The following is a 12,539-nucleotide window of genomic DNA, read 5'->3' as shown; positions in this document are numbered from 1 at the left end:
GCTGTCGTAGAAGTGTTCCATGACATTACCAAAATTATCATCACGGAAGTGTCCACTTCCATGACGATAAATCGTGCGTCACAGAAGTGCTTTCGTCAAGGGTGACCAACACGTGGCATCCACCGTAACGGAACGCCGTTAAGCTATCGGGTCCGGTTTTGGATCTGATAACCCGTTAACACCCCCGACCAATGGGGATTTTCCACGTGTAAAATCATCATTGGCTGGAGGAAACACGTGTCGGCTCACCGTTGGGACAGATGTCATCCACTCATTGGACCCAAAGCTCCTATGATACGTCGACACATGGCACAGCCTAACAGAGGCCCATTCCTGTGAAAAGGCCGGCCCATTTGACTTGGTCAAAAGGTGGCGGGCCGGCCCACGGCAAGCCTGTTAACGGCTTGTTCGCATATAGCCAATTTACAGCCTGCTATCCCAGGGCCCGTTTACGGCCTATCCGAGTTAGGCCCAGTAGCGTCGTCTAGGTCGTCCAATATAATTCCAGCCCGTTTTAACTTCCGGCCCATGTATGGCCCATGACGTCTTTCGGCCCATATGAGGCCCTTAGTAACCCTCTGCCCCTTAACGGCCCGTGGTAAAACTGGCCCGTAATGAACAGTGTATCACTTTATACCCATTAACGACCCATTATTCCGTTGGGCCGTTTCCAGCCCATGATATCTTTCAGCCTTCTCAGGGCCCATTTATTCTTGGGCTCATTTCCAGCATTCGGTTACTTACGGCCCGTTACTGTCATTTTCTGCTTGTGGGCCAAATTCAACCCGTGGTTACAGTCGGCCCGTTTGTGGCCCGTTAATCTGTTGGGCCATTTTCATAGCATCATCAAATACGGCCTATTAATGGCCGTTATGGTCAGCCCATAAAACGTGCGATTTCCACTCTAGCCCGTTTACGGCCCCTTATACGGCCCGTACAAGGCCCATAGATGAGACGGCCCGTAGAAGGCCCATGGATCCTACGGGACGTAGAAGGCCCATTGACCCGACGGCCCATAGAAGGCTCATTGATCCGACGGCCCATAGAAGGCCCATGGATCCGACAGCCGATAGAAGGCCCACGGATCCGACAGCCCATAGAAGGCCCACGAATCCGACGGCCACAGAAGGCCATGGATCGTCCGTCCGGTAGATGGCCCATGGAACGTACGGCCTGTGGAGGGCCATGGTCACTACAACGTTTGGGCGAGTTGGCCCCCGTTTGAACGATATAGCATATTCAAATAATTATCTTACTCTATACTATCACCTCTAAAAAACATACACTATACAATAAAGAGACTAAGGCATAGAAACGTAGAATAATCCTACACTATACAATAAAGAAATTACAGCCGATTATACCCACTGGGCATTATGGTTCGGCACCAGCGATAATTGATGACCCACAAGTATAGGGGATCTATCGTAGTCCTTTCAATAAGTAAGAGTGTCGAACCCAACGAGGAGCAGAAGGAAATGATAAGCGGTTTTCAGCAAGGTATTCTCTGCAAGTACTGAAATAAGTGGTAATAGATAGTTTTGTGATAGAATAATTTGTAACGAGCAACAAGTAACAAAAGTAAATAAAGTGCAGCAAGGTGGCCCAATCCTTTTTGTAGCAAAGGACAAGCCTGGACAAACTCTTATATAGAGAAAAGCGCTCCCGAGGACACATGGGAATTATCGTCAAGCTAGTTTTCATCACATCCATATGATTCGCGTTTGGTACTTTGATAATTTGATATGTGGGTGGACCGGTGCTTGGGTGTTGTTCTTACTTGAACAAGCATCCCACTTATGATTAACCTCTATTGCAAGCATCCGCAACTACAACAAAAGTATTAAGGTAAACCTAACCATAGCATGAAACATATGGATCCAAATCAGCCCCTTACGAAGCAACGCATAAACTAGGGTTTAAGCTTCTGTCACTCTAGCAACCCATCATCTACTTATTACTTCCCAATGCCTTCCTCTAGGCCCAAATAATGGTGAAGTGTTATGTAGTCGACGTTCACATAACACCACTAGAGGCTAGACAACATACATCTCATCAAAATATCGAACGAATACCAAATTCACATGACTACTAATAGCAAGACTTCTCCCATGTCCTCAGGAACAAACGTAACTACTCACAAAGCATATTCATGTTCATAATCAGAGGAGTATTAATATGCATATAGGATCTGAACATTTGATCTTCCACCAAATAAACCAACTAGCATCAACTACAAGGAGTAATCAACACTACTAGCAACCTACTAGTACCAATCCCGGACTTGGAGACAAGAATTGGATACAAGAGATGAACTAGGGTTTTGAGAGGAGATGGTGCTGGTGAAGATATTGATGGAGATTGCCCTCTCCCGATGAGAGGAGCGTTGGTGATGACGATGGCGATGATTTCCCCCTCCCGGGGGGAAGTGTCCCCGGCAGAACAGCTCTGCCGGAGGTTCCGCCTCGTGGCGGCGGAGTCTCGTCCCGGAAGGTTGCTTATGATTTTTTCCTCGACGAAAGACCTCATATAGCAGAAGATGGCCACCGGAGAGCCAACAGGGGGCCCACGAGGCAGGGGGCGCGCCCTGGGGGGTAGGGCGCGCCCCCCACCCTCGTGGACAGGTGGTGCCCCCCCCTTGACGTATTTCTTCCGCTCAGTATTTTTTATTATTTCCAAAAATAACTTTCGTGGAGTTTCAGGACTTTTGGAGTTGTGCAGAATATGTCTCTAATATTTGCTCCTTTTCCAGCCCAGAATTCCAGCTGCCGGCATTCTCCCTCCTTATGTAAACCTTGTAAAATAAGAGAGAATAGGCATAAGTATTGTGACATAATGTGTAATAACAGCCCAAAATGCAATAAATACCGATATAAAAGCATGATGCAGAATGGACATATCAACTTCCCCAAGCTTAGACCTCGCTTGTCCTCAAGCGGAAGCCAATAACGATAAATATGTCCACATGTTTAGAGGTAGAGGTGTCGATAAAATAAAATACGGACATGAGGGCATCATGATTATTCTCATAACAGCAACATATATGGATATTGTCATATGATTTCTTATGCTCAAGTAATAATCTATTCACAATGAAAAGTATGAATCAGAAACTTTATTGAGAACTAACAAACTATAATCTCAGTCATTGAAGCAATTGCAATTTATGATAAACATCAGAAAGAGTCTATGTCAGAGCTTTCTAGCAAGTCCACATACTCAACTATCATTTAGTCTTTCATAATTGCTAACACTCACGCAATACTTGTGGTTATGGAGTTTTAATCGGACATAGAGAAAGATAGGGGCTTATAGTTTCGCCTCCCAACCTTTTACCTCAAGGGTAATGTCAACAATAATAACTCATGCTGACTTACATCCAATTAGATATATCTATCAGGATCTTTCCAACACCCTGTGCTTGCCAAAAGATAAAATGTAAAAAGGAAAGGTGAAGATCACCATGACTCTTGCATAAGGTAGAAGATAATAATAAAAGATAGGCCCTTCGCAGAGGGAAGCAGAGGTTGCCATGCTCTTTCAGGGTTGGATGCACAAAATCTTAATGCGAAAGAACGTCACTTTATATTGCCACTTGTGATATGAACCTTTATTATGCAGTCCGTCGCTTTTATTTCTTCCACATCACAAGATCGTATAAAGCTTATTTCCTCCACACCAATCAATCATACATATTTAGAGAGCAATTTTTATTGCTTGCAGCGATGACAACTTACTTGAAGGATCTTACTCAATCCATAGGTAGATATGGTGGACTCTCATGGCAAAACTGGTTTAAGGGTTTTTGGAAGCACAAGTAGTATCTCTACTTGGTGCAAAGAATTTGGCTAGCATGAGGGGGAAAGGCAAGCTCAACATGTTGGATGATCCATGACAATATACTTTATCTCAGATATAAGAAAACATAACCCATTACATTGTCTTCTTGTCCAACATCAACTCTTTAGCATGTCATATTTTAATGAGTGCTCCCAATCATAAAAGATGCCAAGATAGTATATTTATATGTGAAACCTCTCTTTCTTTATTACTTCCTATTAATTGCAACGATGACCCAAGCTAATGTTAGCCAACTCCCAACAACTTTTAATCATCATGCTCTTTCTATGTGAAGTCATTACTCTCAATAAGATCAATATGAACTCTTTGTTTCTTTTTATTCTTTTTTGTTTTCTATTATTCACTCAAGATCATGGCAAAATAATCAAGCCCTTGACTCAACACTAATCTTTATTATATAGCTCACGAACTCGATTACATAGAGAGATCATAAAGCAAAACTCAAAACTAGATCATGCCATAAACTTTATTCTACTAGATCAAGATACTACTAAGAGGATCGAACTAAGAAAAACGGTAAAGATAGGAGTGTGATGGTGATACGATACCGGGGCACCTCCCCCAAGCTTGGCAGTTGCCAAGGGGAGTGCCCATACCCATGTGATTATATCTCCTTCTTTGTTGGTGAAGAAGGTGGCGGTGTTGTTGATGATGCGGGCTTGTCGTCCATCTTCCAAGGCATAGGCTCACCATCATAGAAGGACGATCGAGTCTCCGGGATCCTCAGATCTGCAGCCAAACTCATCCTGTTGAATCTATATTCATACTCACAGTTTTGGTTTTGCAGGTCAAAGATTTGGGCTTGAAGGTGCTCGATCTTCTCGTGAAGCTTGAAGATGGTCTCCCCAATGTTGTTGGCATCCAGCTTGTGGTTGTTGGTGAACTCCGCGATCATCATGTGGTTGGAGTTAAGTCCACGTTCCACCATCCCTTGGCACTTGAAAACTTGTTGCTCCATTGCTTCGAGCCTCGTCTCCACGCTTTCGGTCCCCTTCGGTCCCTCAACATCGCGGATGTGCAGCAACCCATCACGCATCTCAATGGTTTGAGGGTGTCGCAGCACCTCCGCGAGGTAAGGGTTGATGACCTTCTCGAAGAACTTGTCCTTGGGGGCACTTGGAGACGTCATGATAATCTAGATCTGTCAGAAAAACAGCTCAAAACAAGAACAGAGGATAATTGCGTGATACAGGAGTCAAAACCTTCGGGAGATTATATAATGAATTTTTGCGTTCGGAGAGCACACGAGGTGCCCACGAGGTAGGGGGCGCGCCCAGTAGGGTAGGGCGCGCCCTCCACCCTCGTGGAGACCTCGTGTCCTTCCCGGACTGCTTCTTATTTTTCTATTTTTCTAAGTATTCCAAAACGGAGAAACATTGCCATGAAAACAATTTTGGAGTCGGTTTACTTACCGTACCACATACCTATTCCTTTTCGGAGTCTGAAACATTCCGGAAAGTGTCCCTTATGTATTCCTCCGGGGTTACGGTTTCAATAACATTGGTTTCAACATTTATGGGATTACCTGAGATATAATGTTTGATTCTTTGACTGTTCACCACCTTCGGAGTTGTGCCTTCGAACTTGTTGATTTTTATGGCACCGGAACGATAGACCTCCTCGATAACGTAAGGACCTTCCCATTTAGAGAGAAGTTTTCCTGCAAAAAATCTTCAACGAGAGTTGTATAGCAATACATAATCACCTACATTAAACTCACGCTTTTGTATCCTTTTGTCATGCCATCTTTTAACTTTTTCTTTAAACAACTTGGCATTTTCATAAGCTTGGGTTCTCCATTCATCAAGTGAGCTAATATCAAATAACCTCTTCTCACCGGCAAGTTTGAAATCATAATTGAGCTCTTTAATAGCCCAATATGCCTTATGTTCTAGTTCGAGAGGTAAGTGACATGCTTTTCCATAAACCATTTATACGGAGACATACCCATAGGATTTTTATATGCAGTTCTATAGGCCCATAATGCATCATCAAGTTTCTTGGACCAATTCTTTCTAGACCTATTGACAGTCTTTTGCAAAATCAATTTGAGCTCTCTATTACTCAATTCTACTTGACCACTAGACTGTGGGTGATAAGGAGATGCAATTGTATGATTAATATCATACTTAGCAAGCATTTTTCGGAAAGCACCATGAATAAAATGTGAACCACCATCAGTCATTAAATATCTAGGGACTCCAAACCTCGGAAAAATAACTTCTTTAAGCATTTTAATAGAAGTGTTATGATCAGCACTACTAGTTGGAATAGCTTCTACCCACTTAGTAACGTAATCAACAGCAACTAAAATATGTGTGTATCCATTAGAGGCAGGAAAAGGTCCCATATAATCAAAGCCCCAAACATCAAATGGTTCAATAACAAGTGAATAGTTCATAGGCATTTCTTGACGTCTACTAATATTACCAATTCTTTGGCACTCATCACAAGATAGGACAAACTTACGGGCATCCTTGAAGAGAGTAGGCCAATAAAAACCGGATTGCAATACCTTATGTGCAGTTCTGTCTCCAGCGTGGTGTCCTCCATATGCCTCGGAGTGACACTTGCATAGGATCTGTTCCTGTTCATGCTCAGGTACACAACGTCTAATAACACCATCTACTCCTTCTTTATAAAGATGTGGGTCATCCCAAAAGTAATGCCTCAAATCATAGAAAACTTTTTCTTTTGCTGGTATGTGAAACTAGGTGGTATAAATTTAGCAACGATATAATTAGCATAATCAGCATACCATGGAGTAGTACGAGAAGCATTTATGACATTTAATTGCTCATCAGGAAAGCTATCATCAATAGGTAGTGGGTCATCAAGAACATTTTCTAACCTAGACAAGTTGTCTGCAACGGGGTTCTCAGCTCCCTTTCTATCAATAATATGCAATCAAATTCTTGTAGCAAGAGAACCCATCTAATAAGTCTAGGTTTAGCATCTTTCTTTTCCATAAGATATTTAATAGCAGCATGATCCGTGTGAATAGTTACTTTGGAATCAACAATATAAGGTCTAAACTTATCACAAGCAAATACAACTGCTAGGAATTCTTTCTCAGTAGTAGCATAATTTCTCTGAGCATTGTCTATAGTTTTACTAGCATATTGAATAACATTTAATTTCTTATCAACTCTTTGCCCTAGAACAACACCTACAACATAATCACTGGCATCACACATAATTTCAAAAGGTAAATTCCAATCAGGTGGCTGAACAATAGGTGCAGAGATCAATGCTTTCTTAAGTATTTCAAATGCTTCTACACAATCATCATCAAAGACAAATGGTATATCTTTTTGTAATAAATTAGTCAGAGGCCGAGAAATTTTTGAGAAGTCCTTAATGAACCTCCTATAAATACCGGCGTGACCCAGGAAACTTCTTATACCTTTGATGTCCTTGGGACATGGCATCTTTTCAATAGCATCAACCTTGGCTTTATCAACGTCAATACCTCTTTCAGAAACTTTATGCCCCAAGACAATACCTTCATTAACCATAAAGTAGCACTTTTCCCAATTCAAGACAAGATTAATTTCTTCACATCTCTGCAAAACTCGATCAAGGTTGCTCAAGCAATCATCAAAGGAGGATCCATAGACGGAGAAGTCGTCCATGAAAACCTCATAAATCTTTTCACAAAAGTCAGAGAATATAGCCATCATGCATCTTTGAAAGGTAGCAGGTGCATTACATAAACCAAAAGGCATATGTCTATAAGAAAAAGTACCAAAAGGGCAAGTAAACGTAGTCTTTGATTGATCATTGGCTAACACAGGTATTTGAGAGAAACCAGAATAACCATCTAGAAAGAAAAAATGTGTATGTTTAGATAATCTTTCTAGCATTTGATCGATAAAAGGTAAGGGGTAATGATCCTTTTTAGTAGCTTTATTTAATTTGCGGAAATCAATTACCATCCTATAACCTGTAATAATTCTTTGCGGAATCAACTCATCTTTATCATTAGGAACGACAGTAATACCTCCCTTCTTAGGGACACAATGGACAGGACTTACCCACTAACTATCAGCAACGGGATAAATTATACCTGCCTCAAGGAGCTTTAGTATTTCCTTTCTTACCACTTCCTTCATCTTAGGATTCAGCCGTCGTTGATGATCACAAACTGGTTTGGCATCTTCCTCCAAATTTATTTTATGTTGACATAGAGTGGGACTAATGCCCTTAAGATCATCAAGAGTATATCCAATAGCAGCACGGTGCTTCTTCAGAGTTTTCAATAATCTCTCTTCTTCATGCTCTGAAAGGTTAGCACTAATAATAACAGGATATATCTTCTTTTCATCAAGATAAGCATATTTAAGAGTATCATGTAACGGTTCGAGCTCAAACACAGGATCACCCTTGGGTGGAGGAGGATCCCCTAGGATTTCAACAGGCAAATTGTGTTTCAGGATAGGTTCCTGTTTAAAGAATACTTCATCTATTTCCCTTCTTTCATTCATAAACATATCATTTTCATGGTCTAGCAAATATTGTTCTAAAGGATCACTAGGAGGTACGACAATAGAAGCAAGACCAATAATTTCATCCTTACTAGGTAATTCTTCTTCACGGTGTTGTCTACTAAATTTAGAGAAATTAAACTCATGAGACATATCACCTAAACCGATAATAACAACATCTTTTTCGCAGTCTATCTTAGCATTGACAGTGTTCAAGAAGGGTCTACCAAAAATAATGGGACAAAAGCTATCTTGTGGGGAACCAAGAACAAGAAAATCAACAGGATATTTAGTTTTCCCACACAAGACTTCAACATCTCTAACAATTCCAATGGGTGATATTGTATCTCTATTAGCAAGTTTGATGGTAACATCAATACCTTCTATCTCAGCAGGTGCAATTTCATGCATAATTTCTTTGTATAAGTCATGAGGTATAGCACTAGCACTAGCACCCATATCGCATAAGCCATGATAACAATGATCTCCTATTTTAACAGAAATAACAGGCATGCCTACCACAGGTCTATGTTTATCTTTAGCACAAGGTTTGGCAATTCTAGCAGTTTCATCACAGAAATAAATAACATGCCCATCAATATTATCAGCCAAGAGATCTTTAACAATAGCAACATTAGGTTCAACTTTGATTTTCTCAGGAGGTGTATAAGTTCTAATATTGCTCTTATGAACCACAGTTGAAGCTTTAGCATGATCCTTTATCCTAACAGGGAAGGGTGGTTTCTCAACATAAGAAGTAGGAACAATAGGATCATTATAAGTGATAGTCTTTTCTTCAACTTTAACAGGTGCAGCTACTTTCACTTCTATGGGAGGATGATATTTAAACCACTTCTCCTTGGGGAGATCAACATAAGTAGTAAAAGATGAAGGAAATATACCCTAGAGGCAATAATAAAGTTATTATTTATTTCCTTATATCATGATAAATGTTTATTATTCAAGCTAGAATTGTATTAACCGGAAACATAATACTTGTGTGAATACATAAACAAACAAAGTGTCACTAGTATGCCTCTACTTGACTAGCTCGTTGATCAAAGATGGTTATGTTTCCTAGCCATTGACATAAGTTGTCATTTGATTAACGGGATCACATCATTAGGAGAATGATGTGATTGACTTGACCCATACCATTAGCTTAGCACTCGATCGTTTAGTATGTTGCTATTGCTTTCTTCATGACTTATATATGTTCCTATGACTATGAGATTATGCAACTCCCGTTTACCGGAGGAACACTTTGTGTGCTACCAAACGTCACAACGTAACTGGGTGATTATAAAGGTGCTCTACAGGTGTCTCCGAAGGTACTTGTTGGGTTGGCGTATTTCGAGATTAGGATTTGTCACTCCGATTGTCGGAGAGGTATCTCTGGGCCCTCTCGGTAATGCACATCGCTTAAGCCTTGCAAGCATTGCAACTAATGAATTTGTTGCGAGATGATGTATTACAAACCGAGTAAAGAGACTTGCCGGTAACGAGATTGAACTAGGTATTGAGATACCGACGATCGAATCTCGGGCAAGTAACATACCGATGACAAAGGGAACAACGTATGTTGTTATGCGGTCTGACCGATAAAGATCTTCGTATAATATGTGGGAGCCAATATGAGCATCCAGGTTCCGCTATTGGTTATTGACCGGAGACGTGTCTCGGTCATGTCTACATAGTTCTCGAACCTGTAGGGTCCGCACGCTTAACGTTTCGATGCTAGTTATATTATGAGTTTATATGTTTTGATGTAACGAAGGTTGTTCGGAGTCCCGGATGTGATCACGGACATGACGAGGAGTCTCGAAATGGTCGAGACATGAAGATTGATATATTGTAATCCTATGTTTGGATATCGGAAGTGTTGCGGGTGAAATCGGGATTTTACCGGAGTACCGGTAGGTTACCGGAACCCCCCGGCAACATAATGGGCCTTAGTGGGCCTAGGTGGAAGAGAGGAGAGGCGGCTAGGGCTGGGCCGCACGCCCCTCCCCCTAGTCCGAATAGGACAAGGAGAAGGGGGCGGCGCCCCCCTTCCTTCTTCTCCCTCTCCTCTTTCCCCCTTCCCAAGTCCTAATCCAACTAGGAAAAGGGGGGAGTCCTACTCCCGCGCGCCCCAAGGCTGGCCGCACCTCCCCCCTTTGATCCTTTATATACGGGGGCAGGGGGGCACCCCAAAGACACAACAATTGATCATTGATCTCTTAGCCGTGTGCGGTGCCCCCTCCACCATATTATACCTCGATAATATCGTAGCGGTGCTTAGGCGAAGCCCTGCGTCGGTAGAACATCATCATCGTCACCATGCCGTCGTGCTGACGAAACTCTCCCTCAACACTCGGCTGGATCGGAGTTCGAGGGACGTCATCGAGCTAAACGTGTGCTGAACTCGGAGGTGCCGTACGTTCGGTACTTGGATCGGTCGGATCATGAAGACGTACGACTACATCAACCGCGTTGTGCTAACGCTTCCGCTTTCGGTCTACGAGGGTACGTGGACAACACTCTCCCCTCTCGTTGCTATGCATCACCATGATCTTGCGTGTGCGTAGGAATGTTTTTGAAATTACTACGTTTCCCAACAGTGGCATCCGAGCCTGGTTTTATGCGTAGATGTCATATGCACGAGTAGAACACAAGTGAGTTGTGGGCGATATAAGTCATACTGCTTACCAGCATGTCATACTTTGGTTCGGCGGTATTGTTGGATGAAGCGGCCCGGACCGACATTACGCGTACGCTTACGCGAGACTGGTTCTTCCGACGTGCTTTGCACAGAGGTGGCTGGCGGGTGTCAGTTTCTCCAACTTTAGTTGAAACGAGTGTGGCTACACCCGGTCCTTGCGAAGGTTAAAACAACACCAACTTGACAAACTATCATTGTGGTTTTGATGCGTAGGTAAGAACGGTTCTGGCTAAGCCTAGTAGCAGCCACGTAAAACTTGCAACAACAAAGTAGAGGACGTCTAACTTGTTTTTGCAGGGCATGTTGTGATGTGATATGGTCAAGACATGATGCTAAATTTTATTGTATGAGATGATCATGTTTTGTAACCGAGTTATCGGCAACTGGCAGGAGCCATATGGTTGTCGCTTTATTGTATGCAATGCAATCGCCATGTAATTGCTTTATTTTATCACTAAGCGGTAGCGATAGTCGTAGAAGCAATAGTTGGCGAGACGACAACGATACTACGATGGAGATCAAGGTGTCGCGCCGGTGACGATGGGGATCATGACGGTGCTTCGGAGATGGAGATCACAAGCACAAGATGATGATGGCCATATCATATCACTTATATTGATTGCATGTGATGTTTATCTTTTATGCATCTTATCTTGCTTTGATTGACGATAGCATTATAAGATGATCTCTCACTAAATTTCAAGATAAAAGTGTTCTCCCTGAGTATGCACCGTTGCCAAAGTTCGTCGTGCCCAGACACCACGTGATGACGGGTGTGATAAGCTTTACGTCCATCTACAATGGGTGCAAGCCAGTTTTGCACACGCAGAATACTCAGGTTAGACTTGACGAGCCTAGCATATGCAGATATGGCCTCGGAACACTGAGACCGAAAGGTCGAGCGTGAATCATATAATATATATGATCAACATAGTGATGTTCACCATTGAAAACTACTCCATTTCACGTGATGATCGGTTATGGTTTAGTTGATTTGGATCACGTGATCACTTAGATGATTAGAGGGATGTATATCTAAGTGGGAGTTCTTAAGTAATATGATTAATTGAACTTAAATTTATCATGAACTTAGTACCTGATAGTATCTTGCTTGTCTATGTTGATTGTAGATAGATGGCCCGTGCTGTTGTTCCGTTGAATTTTAATGCGTTCCTTGAGAAAGCAAAGTTGAAAGATGATGGTAGCAATTACACGGACTGGGTCCGTAACTTGAGGATTATCCTCATTGCTGCACAGAAGAATTACATCCTGGAAGCACCGCTGGGTGCCAGGCCTGCTGCAGGAGCAACACTAGATGTTATGAACGTCTGGCAGAGCAAAGCTGGTGACTACTCGATAGTTCAGTGTGCCATGCTTTACGGCTTAGAACCAGGTCTTCAACGACGTTTTGAACGTCATGGAGCATATGAGATGTTCCAGGAGTTGAAGTTAATATTTCAAGCAAATGCCCGGATTTGAGAGATATG

The sequence above is a fragment of the Triticum aestivum genome, chromosome 1D (genome assembly GCF_018294505.1).
Source record: "Triticum aestivum cultivar Chinese Spring chromosome 1D, IWGSC CS RefSeq v2.1, whole genome shotgun sequence".
Lineage (NCBI taxonomy): Eukaryota > Viridiplantae > Streptophyta > Magnoliopsida > Poales > Poaceae > Triticum > Triticum aestivum.
The sequence above is the reverse complement of the archived record's forward strand: the minus strand, read 5'-3'. Positions refer to the sequence as shown.